General features: G+C 39.1%; 1 long non-coding RNA gene across 4 annotated transcripts in view; it reads left to right on the forward strand.

The window, feature by feature from the left end:
- Positions 1-447: 447 nt before the first annotated feature.
- The window catches only part of LOC120398819, a 92,177-nt gene continuing 79,342 nt past the window's right edge, over positions 448-13,282 (forward strand). For 3 of the 4 annotated variants that reach the window (XR_005594726.1, XR_005594727.1, XR_005594725.1), the window contains exons 1-3: positions 7,746-7,878; positions 8,704-8,772; positions 9,015-9,181. This is a non-coding gene — a long non-coding RNA (uncharacterized LOC120398819). Of the gene's footprint in view, positions 593-7,745; positions 7,879-8,703; positions 8,773-9,014; positions 9,182-13,282 lie in introns of those variants that run through there. The other variant, XR_005594728.1, reaches the window with a different exon arrangement.

The raw sequence follows: 13,282 nt of genomic DNA on the forward strand, positions 1-13,282 counted from the left end.
GTTATGTTTAGAGACGATACTATGATCAGTATGAATCATGTATCTTTTGTTTTGTAACAGGGTGTATTACCCAATACTAATAACCAGATGCACCAAAGAGAAATAGAATATTCAACCAGGAACTGTGTGGGTGTAAGTGAGAAATGTAGCATTTATAGGAATAATGTAAAATTGGAGAGGCCACACCCTTAAAAGTTTTCAGGCAAAAAATAAATTTCTTGGTGGGAGGGCTGCCGTGCCCACTCTGAGTGAGAAATGAATGAAGATACTAAAAGAACAAGCCTGAAGCTACTAGGATTTATAAGTAGAGCAGATGAAAATGTGTAAATAGGCTGACTAGCTTCAATTAGTAATTGGTCACCAGGTGTCCTGAGCCAGTTAAAAGGAGAGAGTAGACCAACACCTTAGAGAATTTTCCTTTGACTCAGAAAGTGAGCTGGAGTTGAACTTGCTCAGTATGCTTGAAAATTGAGAAGTCTTCTTTGTTTCTGTTATGATATTACTTGCCACTGAAAATGAATATATAGAAGAATGCAGCAACAAGCAAGGCAAAGCAGCTGACCTAGATGTGTGTGGCTTTTTTCCTCTCCAGGTGAACACATGAGGTTAAACAGCATCTTTTGAAATTACTTGTGTGTTAAAACTGTGTGAAATAGGGTAGTATTTTTGCTTTGGAAGCATCTATCTAATTGTTTATGATTGGCTTGGCCCCATGTTCTCCCATCCTAAGTTTGAATGAATATAAACTCTAGCTTGCATCTTACTTTGCATGGAAAAATTGCATGTTGCATAATTTAACTTGGGAAATAGAGGGGTTGGGGAGAAGAAGGGACAACTATAAATCAGCCCAGCTTTGTAAACTTCAGTGACCCCTTCAACAACTAGACCTCTGGCACACAGCTCGCCTGGGTAAGCACCCTGGCAGGCCGGGCCAGTTTGTTTACCTGCTGCATTGGCAAGATCGGCTGATCGCAGCTCTCTGCCGTGGTTTGCCATTCCAGGCCAATGGGGACAGCAGGGATGTGCTGGCCGTGGCTTCCTGCCACCCACATTGGCCTGGAGCAGCGAACCATGGCAAGTGGGAGCCGCGATCGGCCAAACCTGCCAACGCGGCAGGTAAACAAACTGGCCCGGCCTGCCAGGGTGCTTACCCTGGCGAGCTACATGCCAGAGGTTGCCGACCCCTGAACTAAACACTTTGACTTTTTACCTGAAAACTAAAGTAGGTAACTAAAACAATTGCTGCATGAAAGTGATGAACATTTCATATCTAACTTTGTTGTCTGTGGCTCTGACCCTGCAAACACCTATATCTGTGCAATTTTATCCAAAAGAGCAGTTTTACTGATGTGACTAGGACTACTCTTGTGAGTGAAATGACATTTCTGTGTGGGGGACTGGGGCATGTTTCTCATACATCCAATATAAAACCTGATCTGAGTTGCATACACTCACTTTCATTTCTAGGGGACATCTGTGGAGACTAGTAGGTGGTTATTACTGCTGTTGTGCTATTGCAGTCAGATTAAAGATGAAGGGTAGTCCAGTGGTTAGAGCAGTAGCTGGAATTTAGACCTGGGTACAATTGTCTGCTCCCCTAGACTTCCTGTGTGGCCTTGTATGAATTGCTTAGCTTCTCTGGGTATGTCTACACTGCAAAGAAAAACCTGAGTTGCCAGGTCTGAGCCCAGATCACTTGACTGAGAGACTAAAAATAGCAGTGTAGAGGTTCCTGGGATCTGAGACCCTGTTGATTACTTCAGAGTCCAGTCTCCAGCTAAGTGGGAGCATCTCCATTATTGTTTTTAGCTCTGCAACCGAACAACCCCCATGAGCACAAGTCAATTTGACCCCCATGAGCACAAGTCAATTAGGCTCTGGAACTCAGTGTCATGGGTTTATCTTTGTAGCATAGACACATCCTCTGTGTCTCAGTCCCCATCTGTAAGACTTGGATAATAGCACTGCTCTGCCTCATAGGGCTGTTCTATTTATCCTCACATAAAAGACTCTGAGGTGCTTAGGTGTTACAGGAGCGAGGGCCATATGAGTACTGGAGATGGAGATTAGGTTTTATGTGTATTTAGGATAAAGATGACCTTTCAAGAAACAATGGTCTTGATTTTCACGCTTACAGTGATAACAATCCTACACACCATGAGAGAAAACTCAGTATTATAGGGTTTCAAGACGTCTTCCAAATATATGCATTTTTCAAACTTGCCCTGAGATTTTTTTTTTTTAAACAAGCTCTTCAGCATTGCTGTCATTTTTCATTAGAAGGAATGAGATTGTCCTTAAAAGGAATCTAAATATGAATCAGAAAGCATAACAATGTTATAAATTTGAATATGAATATATTTATTTGGTCAAGCATTTAGACAATATTAGAAATAGTTATGGTCTGCTTAGTTATCGTTAGAGTCAAAATTGATCACTCTGTGGTACCTGATACCATTTTTATTAAGTCAAGGGAAATACTGAGATGCTACGTGTTGGAGAGCACTATCAGGCAATTGTGAGCAACTGTTGTCTTTTTAATGGTGACCACTGTATATTTCTATAATTAAATGAATGTTAGACCAAAGCCTCCATTCTGTGATTGGATCTGCAAGGGCCAGGACCTTGTATGCATGTGGTGCCTGTTGTGCAGAAATCCAGCAGCATCAAGTACGAGGGGCAGCTTACACTCATCATACTGATATCAGAACTCTCATACTGCATAAAATATAATATCTATGAGCATACCAAGACGGCTTTCGCTGGCTGGCCTTGCTGCGGAGCCTTGTGTCCATTAATAAACAAGTTTTGAATTGCAGAAATTCAAATGAGAGAGATGATTTATGAGGTTATAATAGACTTGAAAGTGAACAGTTTGTGTAAGTCATTTTCTAGTGTGGTAGAATAGGTCCCTGGATCAAGGAATAGAGAGTGCTGCCTGAACTGGAAGACAAAGCCCTGATTAGGAGTCTCCATTTCCCAACAAGGGTACAGAAGACATTTCACCAGCTGGGACAAAAGATTGTACCAGAAACTCCATTTATGCAAATGAATAGTACCTTTTATTAAAAACTAATGTGACTAAATGTGTACATTTGCCTATTAATAAAATAGATAAGAAAGATCTTGTTTGTGTATGCTTATTTACTTTACAGAAGTTGTATATTACATCATGACGTGGCCCAAAAACAACTTTGGGAGTTTGAACATTTCTTGGAGACATAAATGCATGGATTCACTGAGTTGAACTTAAACGTTTTGGGTCTGATCCAAAGTCAATTAATGGAAGGATTTCCATTTATGTCAATGAGCTTTGGATCAGGTCCATAACTGTGTTTTACAGCTATGGAGCAAATAGAATTGCCTAGATACTGAAATCAATTGTCTGACATTAGATATGCACAGATTCCCGACTACTCTCTCTAATTCTCAATTCAAAGTTCTGTTACTCTAAATTATAGATAAATTGGCATTCAGTAGTTCACCAAATCTAAAGGATATGAGAAGTACCTCCCACACCTCAAACTTTTTTGCTAATAGTGAACATCCTATCTCTTACTCTGTTTCACAATCTGATCCTATGAAGTGGTGCTGAGTCCCTACAATTCCCATTGCAATAAAACTTCAAATTAATACATATTTTCTGCAACTGACATTGTTTTACAAAAGTAAAATTTCTGGTAGAGATTGTTCTGTCATTTAAACTACACATTTGCAGAAATGATATTTGATTTAGTATACAGATGTTCACTTACACATGTTTTGTGGAAATAACTGATGTGGTCTCTTTTAGCTAATGTTTGTTCAGAGTGGCAAGGAAAGGAATTATGAAGAGCTGGGAGAACTTCAGGGGACCGTGCTGGACTTTGTAATTTAAGGCCCAGCAAACATCAGCTGGAAAAGAAGGAAAAAACAAGTTTGGAGAAAATCATTTTCAAATGAAATTTGGTTAAAGATACAAATGAGCGGGTTGAAATATTTTCACATTTTGGTTTTTGAACAGTTTTTCTATTGAAAATTTGGTTTTCAACAAGAAAGCCCCAGCATTTTGGAGGAAAATATCCCTTACATTTTTGGATTGTAAGCCAACTCTAGAAATCAGTTTTTGCTAGTTTGCCCAAAGGAACAGCACTTGTTTCATTTTGCAAGTGGAGTGAAGATGGAAATACAGATCCAATAAAGTCAGTCAACTGACCCTCCAAATATTCAGATTTAAGGAAAGTTCATAATAATGTATAACTACAAAAAAGTATAGCCTTATCCAAAGCTGATATAGATAGGGGAGGGATAGCTCAGTGGTTTGATCATTGGTCTGCTAAACCCAGGGTTGTGAAGCCAAATCCTTGAGGGGGCCACTTAGGGATCTGTAGCAGAATCAGTACTTGGTCCTGCTAGTGAAAGAAGGGGGCTGGACTCAATGACCCTTCAGGGTCCCTTCCAGCTCTATGAGATTGACTTTAATCCATAAAATATATATATATGCCTATGTGGAAGTCTTTCTATTTACTTGAGTGGGCTTTGGATCAGGCCCATATTGTATGGTTTAAAAACAAACTGAAGTTCAAGAATTTAACTTGTTGCATGGTATAATATGAGATATAGCATAATGACAATCTTGCACACCTTTAAACCTGATTATTTGGAAGGGATAGATATTCCTTTTACTTAATCTACATCTTCATTTTCCCTTTTCTTGCATGATAACATGAGTGATTATTATAAATATTTAGCATTTATATTGCACTCTACAGCTTTGAAATGTGGTACAAACTAATTAAGCCTCATTAATTAATCCTTCTTGCACTGCCAAAAGTTAGACATTTGTTTGCAATGAAATACAGCATCAATTCTTCTCTGTAGCTGCCGTATTGCATTTAAATTCCAGACAAAAAAATGTGGAAGCACTAGGAAAATCCTGAACAAATGTAATAATTTGGTATGGTTTTATATTTGAAAACATTGAATAATTTATTTGACATAGATTACCAAACATTTCCTATTACTTTGACTTTCCTCATTATTCACACAGCTCTACATTGATATCTCATGTTTTACGTTCAAATCTATGGTTGTAGGTGGCTTAACCATAAGTAAACTTCTAGGTTCAGATCCTCAACTACTTCAAACTGATGTCATCTGTACTGGTATTTCCTAATTTCTCCCATGTCTGAGTCTGCAGATAATGGACTACAATTTAGATAATAAAACTAAAAATTCTGCTTCTGTAACACCAACAAATATTACAACATTTTCAAGTTATTTTCACAAGAATAGACATCAATTATATCAGTTAAGTTGAATTTCTGGAGACCTCTTTACCACTAGGGAAATTGTATGCTATTTTGTCTTTAGAATTATGCTGGTTAATCTCCAGAGGCTTCCTCCTTTTACTAACTTGTCAGATCACTTGGGAGGTGTTTTGGTTCAGGACATTCAAAAATCCCACTTCAAAGTAAAGTGCTTTCATAATAGGATGCATAATTCCAATTAACTAAATTGAAAGAGGCATAGGATTCCTGAAAGCAAAGCAGACTCAAAGTAACTTGTGTTTTGGGACTGCACTTTAAATCTATTCATGTTTATTTTGTAATATGCTGAGGGTTTGATAATAAAAATATATACTCTTTCCTGGCATAATTTCATATATCATTTCTTTCATATCACAATTTCTTCTATAATGAAAGGAAGTGGCCCACTGTTGCTGATTAGAATAATAAATGTGATATAGGCGTAGATAAATAAAAAAATATTGAAATTTAGACAAATTGAATTAAGGTATTTGCATACAAGAATGATCCTTTCAGTAGCTATCCAGTATTAGATTCCAACAGTATTCTACTTAAGAATATTTTTTTCATCTGTTAACAGTATTTTTCTCAAAGGTAAAAAACATAGTTTATATCTATTTATTTCCTCATGAAATGTTTTAGATTCTACATGAAAAGTAGAATGTTGAGGAAATCCACTTTTCTTTACACTCGCTATAGTAGTGGAGTTCACTAGTAGATTATTCTATGGTATTGTTTATGCCGAGAACCATCCATTCTTTGCCTTGGAGTCATACAGTAATCTAACAAATTTTGATGACATGTGAGGCACTTTATTTAAAAATTCTTGGGGGCCTGACCTAAAGACCATTGTAAGGTCTGAAGAAACTTCTGTTAACTTCAGTGGAATTTGAATCATGCTATAGGTGTATCACATTGTAATGGACAAAACATGCCTTAAAGCTACCAGTAACACTTCAAACAAGCAAGAAAAAACACTTGTCACTTCAGATGACGCTTACATTACAATCTGATCAGTAGTCACTCCTACCTACCTTGGGGTTTGATACTGCCACCCATCACTATACAGTAGAACTCAGTTCCAAACACCAGAGTTATGAACTGACCAATCAACCATACACCTCACTTGGAACTGGAAGTACACAATCAAGCAGCAGCAGAGACAAAAAAAGCAAATACTGTACTGTGTTAAATGTAAACTAGTAAAAAAAAAGCAGCATTTTTCTTCTGCATAGTAAAGTTTCAAAGCTGTATAAAGTCAATGTTCAGTTGTAAACTTTTGGAAAAGAGAAGACTAAGGGGGGCCATGATAGAGGTATATAAAATCATGAGTGATGTGGAGAAAGTGGATAAGGAAAAGTTATTTACTTATTCCCATAATACAAGAACTAGGGGTCACCAAATGAAATTAATAGGCAGCAGGTTTAAAACAAATAAAAGGAAGTTCTTCTTCACGCAGTGCACAGTCAACTTGTGGAACTCCTTACCTGAGGAGGTTGTGAAGGCTAGGACTATAACAATGTTTAAAAGGGGACTGGATAAATTCATGGTGGCTAAGTCCATAAATGGCTAATAGCTAGGATGGGTAAGAATGGTGTCCCTAGCCTCTGTTCGTCAGAGGATGGAGATGGATGGCAGGAGAGAGATCATTTGATCATTGCCTGTTAGGTTCACTCCCTCTGGGGCACCTGGCATTGGCCACTGTCGGTAGACAGATACTGGGCTAGATGGACCTTTGGTCTGACCCGGTACGGCCATTCTTATGTTCTTATGAAAGAACAGTCATGATGTTTTGTTCACAGTTACGAACAACCTCCATTCCCAAGGTGTTTGGAACCCTGTGGTTCTACTGTAGCATTTGAGCATCTTCCATGTAAAACTGATAGCAATGATGAAATCTCCAGTGGACTTAACATAAAGTCTCTTGCTCTCCCTTTTTGGAGTCAGAGTTCTGCTTGGTGTAGGGCTTTTCTTTAAATTTTGTTTACTTTTATACTTTTCTCTGGTTTTCTTTGGTTGATTTTTTTAGGGAAGAAAAAGTATCAGTGTTGCATCCTTCTTGTGGTGGGAAGGCATTCATGAAGAATATGATTTTATGGTGTTCTTAGACAGTCATGTTCTGTATTCACCTCATCTCCTCTTGATGTTTGTTCCATAGCTGGACCTCAAGTACTTGTCCCATGGCACCAGCACCTTTGTATGTACTGGGCACCCATTGCTGTGGAGTGTCAGCCAGAGTCCATATCTGTGTCCTTGCCTAAGCTAAAGGGAGTGACTTTGCCAGTGCCTGAGTGGGGAAGGGCAAGGGACATTGGGAGGGGAATGTCTGGACTTGATTGAGTCGGGGGTCACCTGTTCCACAGCCTGTGGCCAGTTTTCAGCAACTCTGCACAGCCTTAGCACTTGTACCCATTTAGGGGGTGAAGCAATTGGGCCCATCCCACATCTGAGAGAAGTGTTTTCACAAGTGTATGCCTCACCTTCAGTGCTAGCACCTGTGCCTCTTGCTGTGGCTTGAATGCTTTTAAAAGCATATGATTCAGGCTCATCCCCTTTGCTGGTCCCTGGGCCCTTGCTACAGCGGAAGCAGGTTTGTGAGTCTGTTCCCCTGTTTCAGTGGGAGCTAGGGTGACCAGACAGCAAGTGTGAAAAATCAGGACGGGGGTGAGGGGTAATAGGAGCCTATATAAGAGAGAGACCCAAAAATCAGGACTGTCCCTATAAAATCAGGACATCTGGTCACCCTAGTGAGAGCACTTGTGCCCTTGCCTCAGTGCAAGCACATTTGTGAGTGCCTGTGCCCCTTGCCTTGGCAGAAGTTCTTGGGTGAGTGCATATAGCTCTGCCTCAGCATAAGTGCCTGTGCCCCTTGCTGCAAGGGAATGCCTGTGAGATTTTCTCAGAGCCAGTGCATGTACCCATGCCTCTGTCGCAGCTCAAATGTCTGTGTGTGTGACTCAATTTTTAAGTGCTTCATCCTGTGCTTTGTGATCAGGGTTGCTCCATAGGAGCCCAATAGTCTGGTTCAAAAAAATGAAATTTGGTCTTTAATATAGCTGGGACTTGCTCCTTTAATTGCTTTTAAGTACTTGCTCTTTTTAATTGGATTGGGAGGTGACTGGAAGCCAGTGGAGGGACTTCAGCATGGGCTTGGTGTGCTCACAGAAGCCTAAACCATGCAGATGGCAGGCAGCTGCATTCTCTACCAGCTAGTCTCTGCATAGTCTTCACATTCAGCTTCAGAGTAGATTGATTCGGTATATGAATGGGGGGAGAGTCTCTCTGCATCCTTTCATTGAGGATGCATCTTAGCGAGCAGTGGTAATCTCATGGTGTTGTTAAAGAAAACCGAGTACTGTTTACATTGTAGGCTGTCACTTGAAATTTCAGGGTTTTTTCCTGCTATTACTTACAGGCTAACCTCTGTTGGGAAGAATGTAATCTGGGCCTCACGGCAGTCAGGTGGCAGCCATCCTGTAGTAAGGTATGGTGAGTTGTTTCTGTTTTAAGGAGCAACCTACTCTCTTTGTTCTTGGGTTCTCCTGTGTAATGGCTCTGAATTCTTAAAAAAAAAAAAGAATAAATAGAATAAAAAGAATAAAAAAAGGTGGTGTGTTGCAACCTTCCACAAAAAGTATTTTTTTAATCTGACTTATCTGTTTGTATGCTGTTAACATGACTTGTCAATTTACATACTGCCTTCTGCATCTTCAGTTCCTATTCCAGTCCATGGAAGCTTTACCTAGCTTGTTCAGAGTCTGAGCACTCTTTTTCCTCCTAGCAGTTGGAATTGGACTACCTTCTATGGTCTAGCATGCTCCTGTTCCTGAGATACCTAGTTGACTCAATCTGGAAAGTGGCTGCATTTGTGAGTACTCCAGGAGAATTTTCTGGTAAGCTGAATTCTTTGGGTGCTGTTCTTTGCTTTGTGTAGGGATCAAACAATCTGAACTTCAACACAGGATCTCTGCATTGGCAAGCGTGTGGTCTACTGTTCCCATTTTGTATGGATATCTGCAAATGTTTGACACTTGTGCACTGATAACATCTGCCAGCCAGCTGGGTATATGGAATTTTAAATTGTTTCATTGACTGTCCTTTATAAAATACTAGCCTTTTTTGTCTTTTTTCCCCAAAAAAGGTTCTCTCCATAATACCCTGCACTAGGAATTCTTGCTATTTGTATCCTGACTAGTTTCTTAACCCCATAGAGGAGTGTTTATTTACACCCTATACCGTTTTCAGAGACAGGGAAAAAACAAGCATGTGAAGATGTATACAAGAACTGGAGGCACTGCTTTGACATCTATAACCATAAGTGACTGCATCAGATACAGTAGCTGCTAAATAGAAAGTGTCATAAATCATGTCAGTACCATCTTAACCTATAAACCCAGGCTCTTTTAAGCACACCAGCTAATGCTGCCACATGGGGTAGGAATTAAACTAACAAGGCCACTTGAATAGTTGATATCATTTTAGTAACTGATGATGGAAAGGTGACAGGCCTCCTTTTGCCATCTGTTTACTACTTACATGAATTCCTTATGGTCTACTAACAAATTACAAGGTTGTAGCTCCGAAGGACCATGGAAATTAACTGTCAATCATCCCATTACAAGCTCTGTCTTACTTTTTTCTCCTCCTCCTCCCTATACAGAGCATGGAAAGGGGCCTAAGTATTATTTATTTGTAGTACTGTAATGCCTAAAAGCCCTGATCGTGGACCAGGATCCCATTGTGCTAGGTGCTTTACATATAGAGAACAAGAAGACAGTCCCTGCCCCAGCCATGCCTTAATGCTAGAAATGCTCTTTTTTTTCAGATAAAAGCATTTAATTTAAAAAGACTTTCTATGAAAAATTTACAATTTTCTCTTTTATGAAGTAATGAATTTTTATTTACTTTTTTCATTTTATGAAAATAGTTTTTTGGTAAATGAAAAAAAATGATATTTAAAGAAGAAATGGGTCAGTTTCAAACAATTTGGAATGAGAACTTCAAAATTTTGTAATGAAACTATTTTAATAGCTTAATGTTTTTTTAAAAAATCAGTCTCCAAAATCTGTGCTTTAAAATAAAATAAAATAAAATAAAAACAAAAAACCCAAGAGCACAACATATTGCTGAACAAACGGATGGAAAGTCTCTCAGACTTTCACAGTTTTTTTTCACCTGTTTCACCCATTCCTGTTTAAATGCAATGCTTATGTTCACTTGCTAGCAGGATGCCACCTTCTGTCTCTTGCCACTGTATACAGTTTGAAGTGTGCGATAAACCAGTTCTGAGAAGTACATGACAGCAGGCAATGTTGAGGAACATTCTAATTTGTATCTTTGTAAGTCTCTTTATAATTTAATTGATCCCGCTCTGAAGTAGCCAGGAAAAAGAGATTAGCAGCTTGCTACCACAAACATGCTTTTAAATATGATTTTGAACAGAACAGCTCTAGCACTATTGTAGGCAGGGCTCTAAAAGAGGGGCTGCTTGCTTTCTTGAAATACATACATCTTATTTGGAGGTACTGGCCCCTTGCATATAATTTTTATGTGCAATATCAGTGTTCAAATTGAGGGTGGGGGTTTATTGAGGTCTTCGGGTCAGGGGTTTCTTATATTTAACTATGCAGTTGACTTGCTTATGAGAGATCGGGGCTCATTTTAGTTCTTAAGTGCATCATAAAGAATTGCTTATTTTTACAATGAATTGTCTAGACCAGTGATTGGCAATCTTGGGCACGTGGCCAGCCAGAGTACACACCCTGGTGGGCCGGGCCGGTTTGTTTACCTGCAATGTCCGCAGGTTTGGCTGATCGCAGATCCCACTGGCCGCAGTTTGGCACTCCTGGCTAATGGGGGCTGCAGGAAGCGGTGCGGGCCAAGGGATGTGCTGGCCGCCATTTTCTGCTACCCCCTTTGGCCTGGGAGAGGCGAACTGCAGCCAGTGGGAGCCTCATTTGGCCGAACCTGCGGATGTGGCAAGTAAACAAACTGGCCCAGCCCATCAGGGTGCATACTTCGGTGGGCCGTGTGCCAAAGGTTTCTGATCCCTGGTCTAGACCATCAGGATTTGTGGTCAATCTTTAAACGAAAAGAAATAAGTAACATAAATTACATTATCGCCCTCTTTACTCCTTCCAGTGACTGCTGAATCTGGTTAGTTCCCAAAATGACTTTTACTTTATGGTTAATACAAATATTCCTAAAGGCAATTTTTTGATTCCACCACCAGATTGCAACACATACTAGACATTATCAAAACAAATATTCTGAACTCCACTATAAGGTCTTTGAAACTCCTCCATTCCTCTCCAGAGCATACATGTCAAATTATGTCATGGTATCAATAAACTCAGTACATGTTTCAGATGCAAAACACTAGAGATGTTTGAAAATTGAAATTTGTACAGAAGAAAATTTAGACATTTTAAAATGTGTATACTAAATCAAGGCAAAGTCAAAATATCAAAGTTGTTCATGGAACACAAAGTTCCAATAAACTTGGATTTGGAAATATTGAAACATTTTGTTTCAACCTTTCAATCAAACAAAATGTTTCATTTTAATCAGTTCCATAGATTCAAAATGTTTTCTTTCAGCTTGGTTCAACATTAATCTGTGTCCATCTGAGCTGCCACAGTGCCTCAGAGGAGTTGTTTTGGATCCTGATGAGAATCTGGTTTCATTTTCCCAGTGCTGTTGTATTTTTGTTTGTTGTTGGAGTATTTGTTCAAATGGGATAGGAAACAAGTTGGTCTATTCTTCCCGGCTCTTCGATGCAAATCCATGTATACCTGAGGTGCAGGTTGGTTGGTTGGTTGGTTTTTCTTGTGGTTAAGGGAGCAATTCTTGTGGAACCCTCTTGTTAAAACATTGACCTCACATTTCTGCTCATTGCTCTGACTGTTGGTAGTGTGCATACTGGCTCTGGCTATCCAGTTCCTTTTGTGGACTTCAGTGGTAGGTAAAGAGAGAAATGGATGATCCTGAGAAATGCTATGCTTGAGTCTTTAGTCCTTTCCTTTCTTAATTTACTGGTTTTGTATTTTTTGGCTTCTGCTGGTGCCTTGCCTTCCAGAACAAGGCATCAGGTAAAATCCTTGCTCAGTTAAAGTAAATGGGAGTTTTTCCATTGAATTCAGTGCAGCCAGGATTTCACCCATCTACACAATGAATATTGGCGTTTTAGATGGGTGTCCCCCCTGTTGATTCCTCACTACTACAAATGTCATCATTGGTTTTAATTTGTAGAAATATCAGCAGCTTCCAATATGAAACAATGTCTTGAGGTTGTTTCATTGTGAAATGATACACTAATCCTCATAGTTATAATATGGTGGTTACACACCTGGGGCTAGTTACTAGTCACATGGAGAATTTTACCATTAATGTCATTGACTTCAGTGGTAGCAGAGCTAGGCCCTTGAATTATAGTCTCATGACAGGCAGTTTGAAAATATCTTGCTTAAAATTGTCCCCCTCCACACCATGTTACTTTATTTTAACTCATGGCAGGATGTTCTAATGACATCATATTACCCAATAAGTGTCTCATTAATGAATGTCACCATTAGTTTAATGACCTACATAATGGTAATGCTTGATTATACTTCTGAATATTTAAATGTACAGGAAGTGAAACATTTAAAATAGAAATAGAGCAAAAGACCCTATTGTACCCAAATGTCCCATTTACTTTTTAGCTGAGATTCTATCTAGGCCTGCTTTTTTTCCAATTAGCAACCCTAGTTACTGAAAGGAATTTCCAATTTTTAGAAATATAGGCCCTGATCCTTTTTTATTTCATGTAACTTCATTTACTTCAGTCAAATTATTCCTCCCTGACACTGGTGTCAGATTGGAAATTGTTCTATGATCTATCTGCTTATTACTAAGTCTTTGAGCAAACATTTTTATCTTTTTTTATAACAAATGATCCAAATCTTGCAAATACACACTACCATATACACTGCTTGCATACACTAGTGCCACTT

The sequence above is a fragment of the Mauremys reevesii genome, linkage group 2 (assembly GCF_016161935.1).
Source record: "Mauremys reevesii isolate NIE-2019 linkage group 2, ASM1616193v1, whole genome shotgun sequence".
In the NCBI taxonomy this organism is placed as follows: domain Eukaryota; kingdom Metazoa; phylum Chordata; order Testudines; family Geoemydidae; genus Mauremys; species Mauremys reevesii.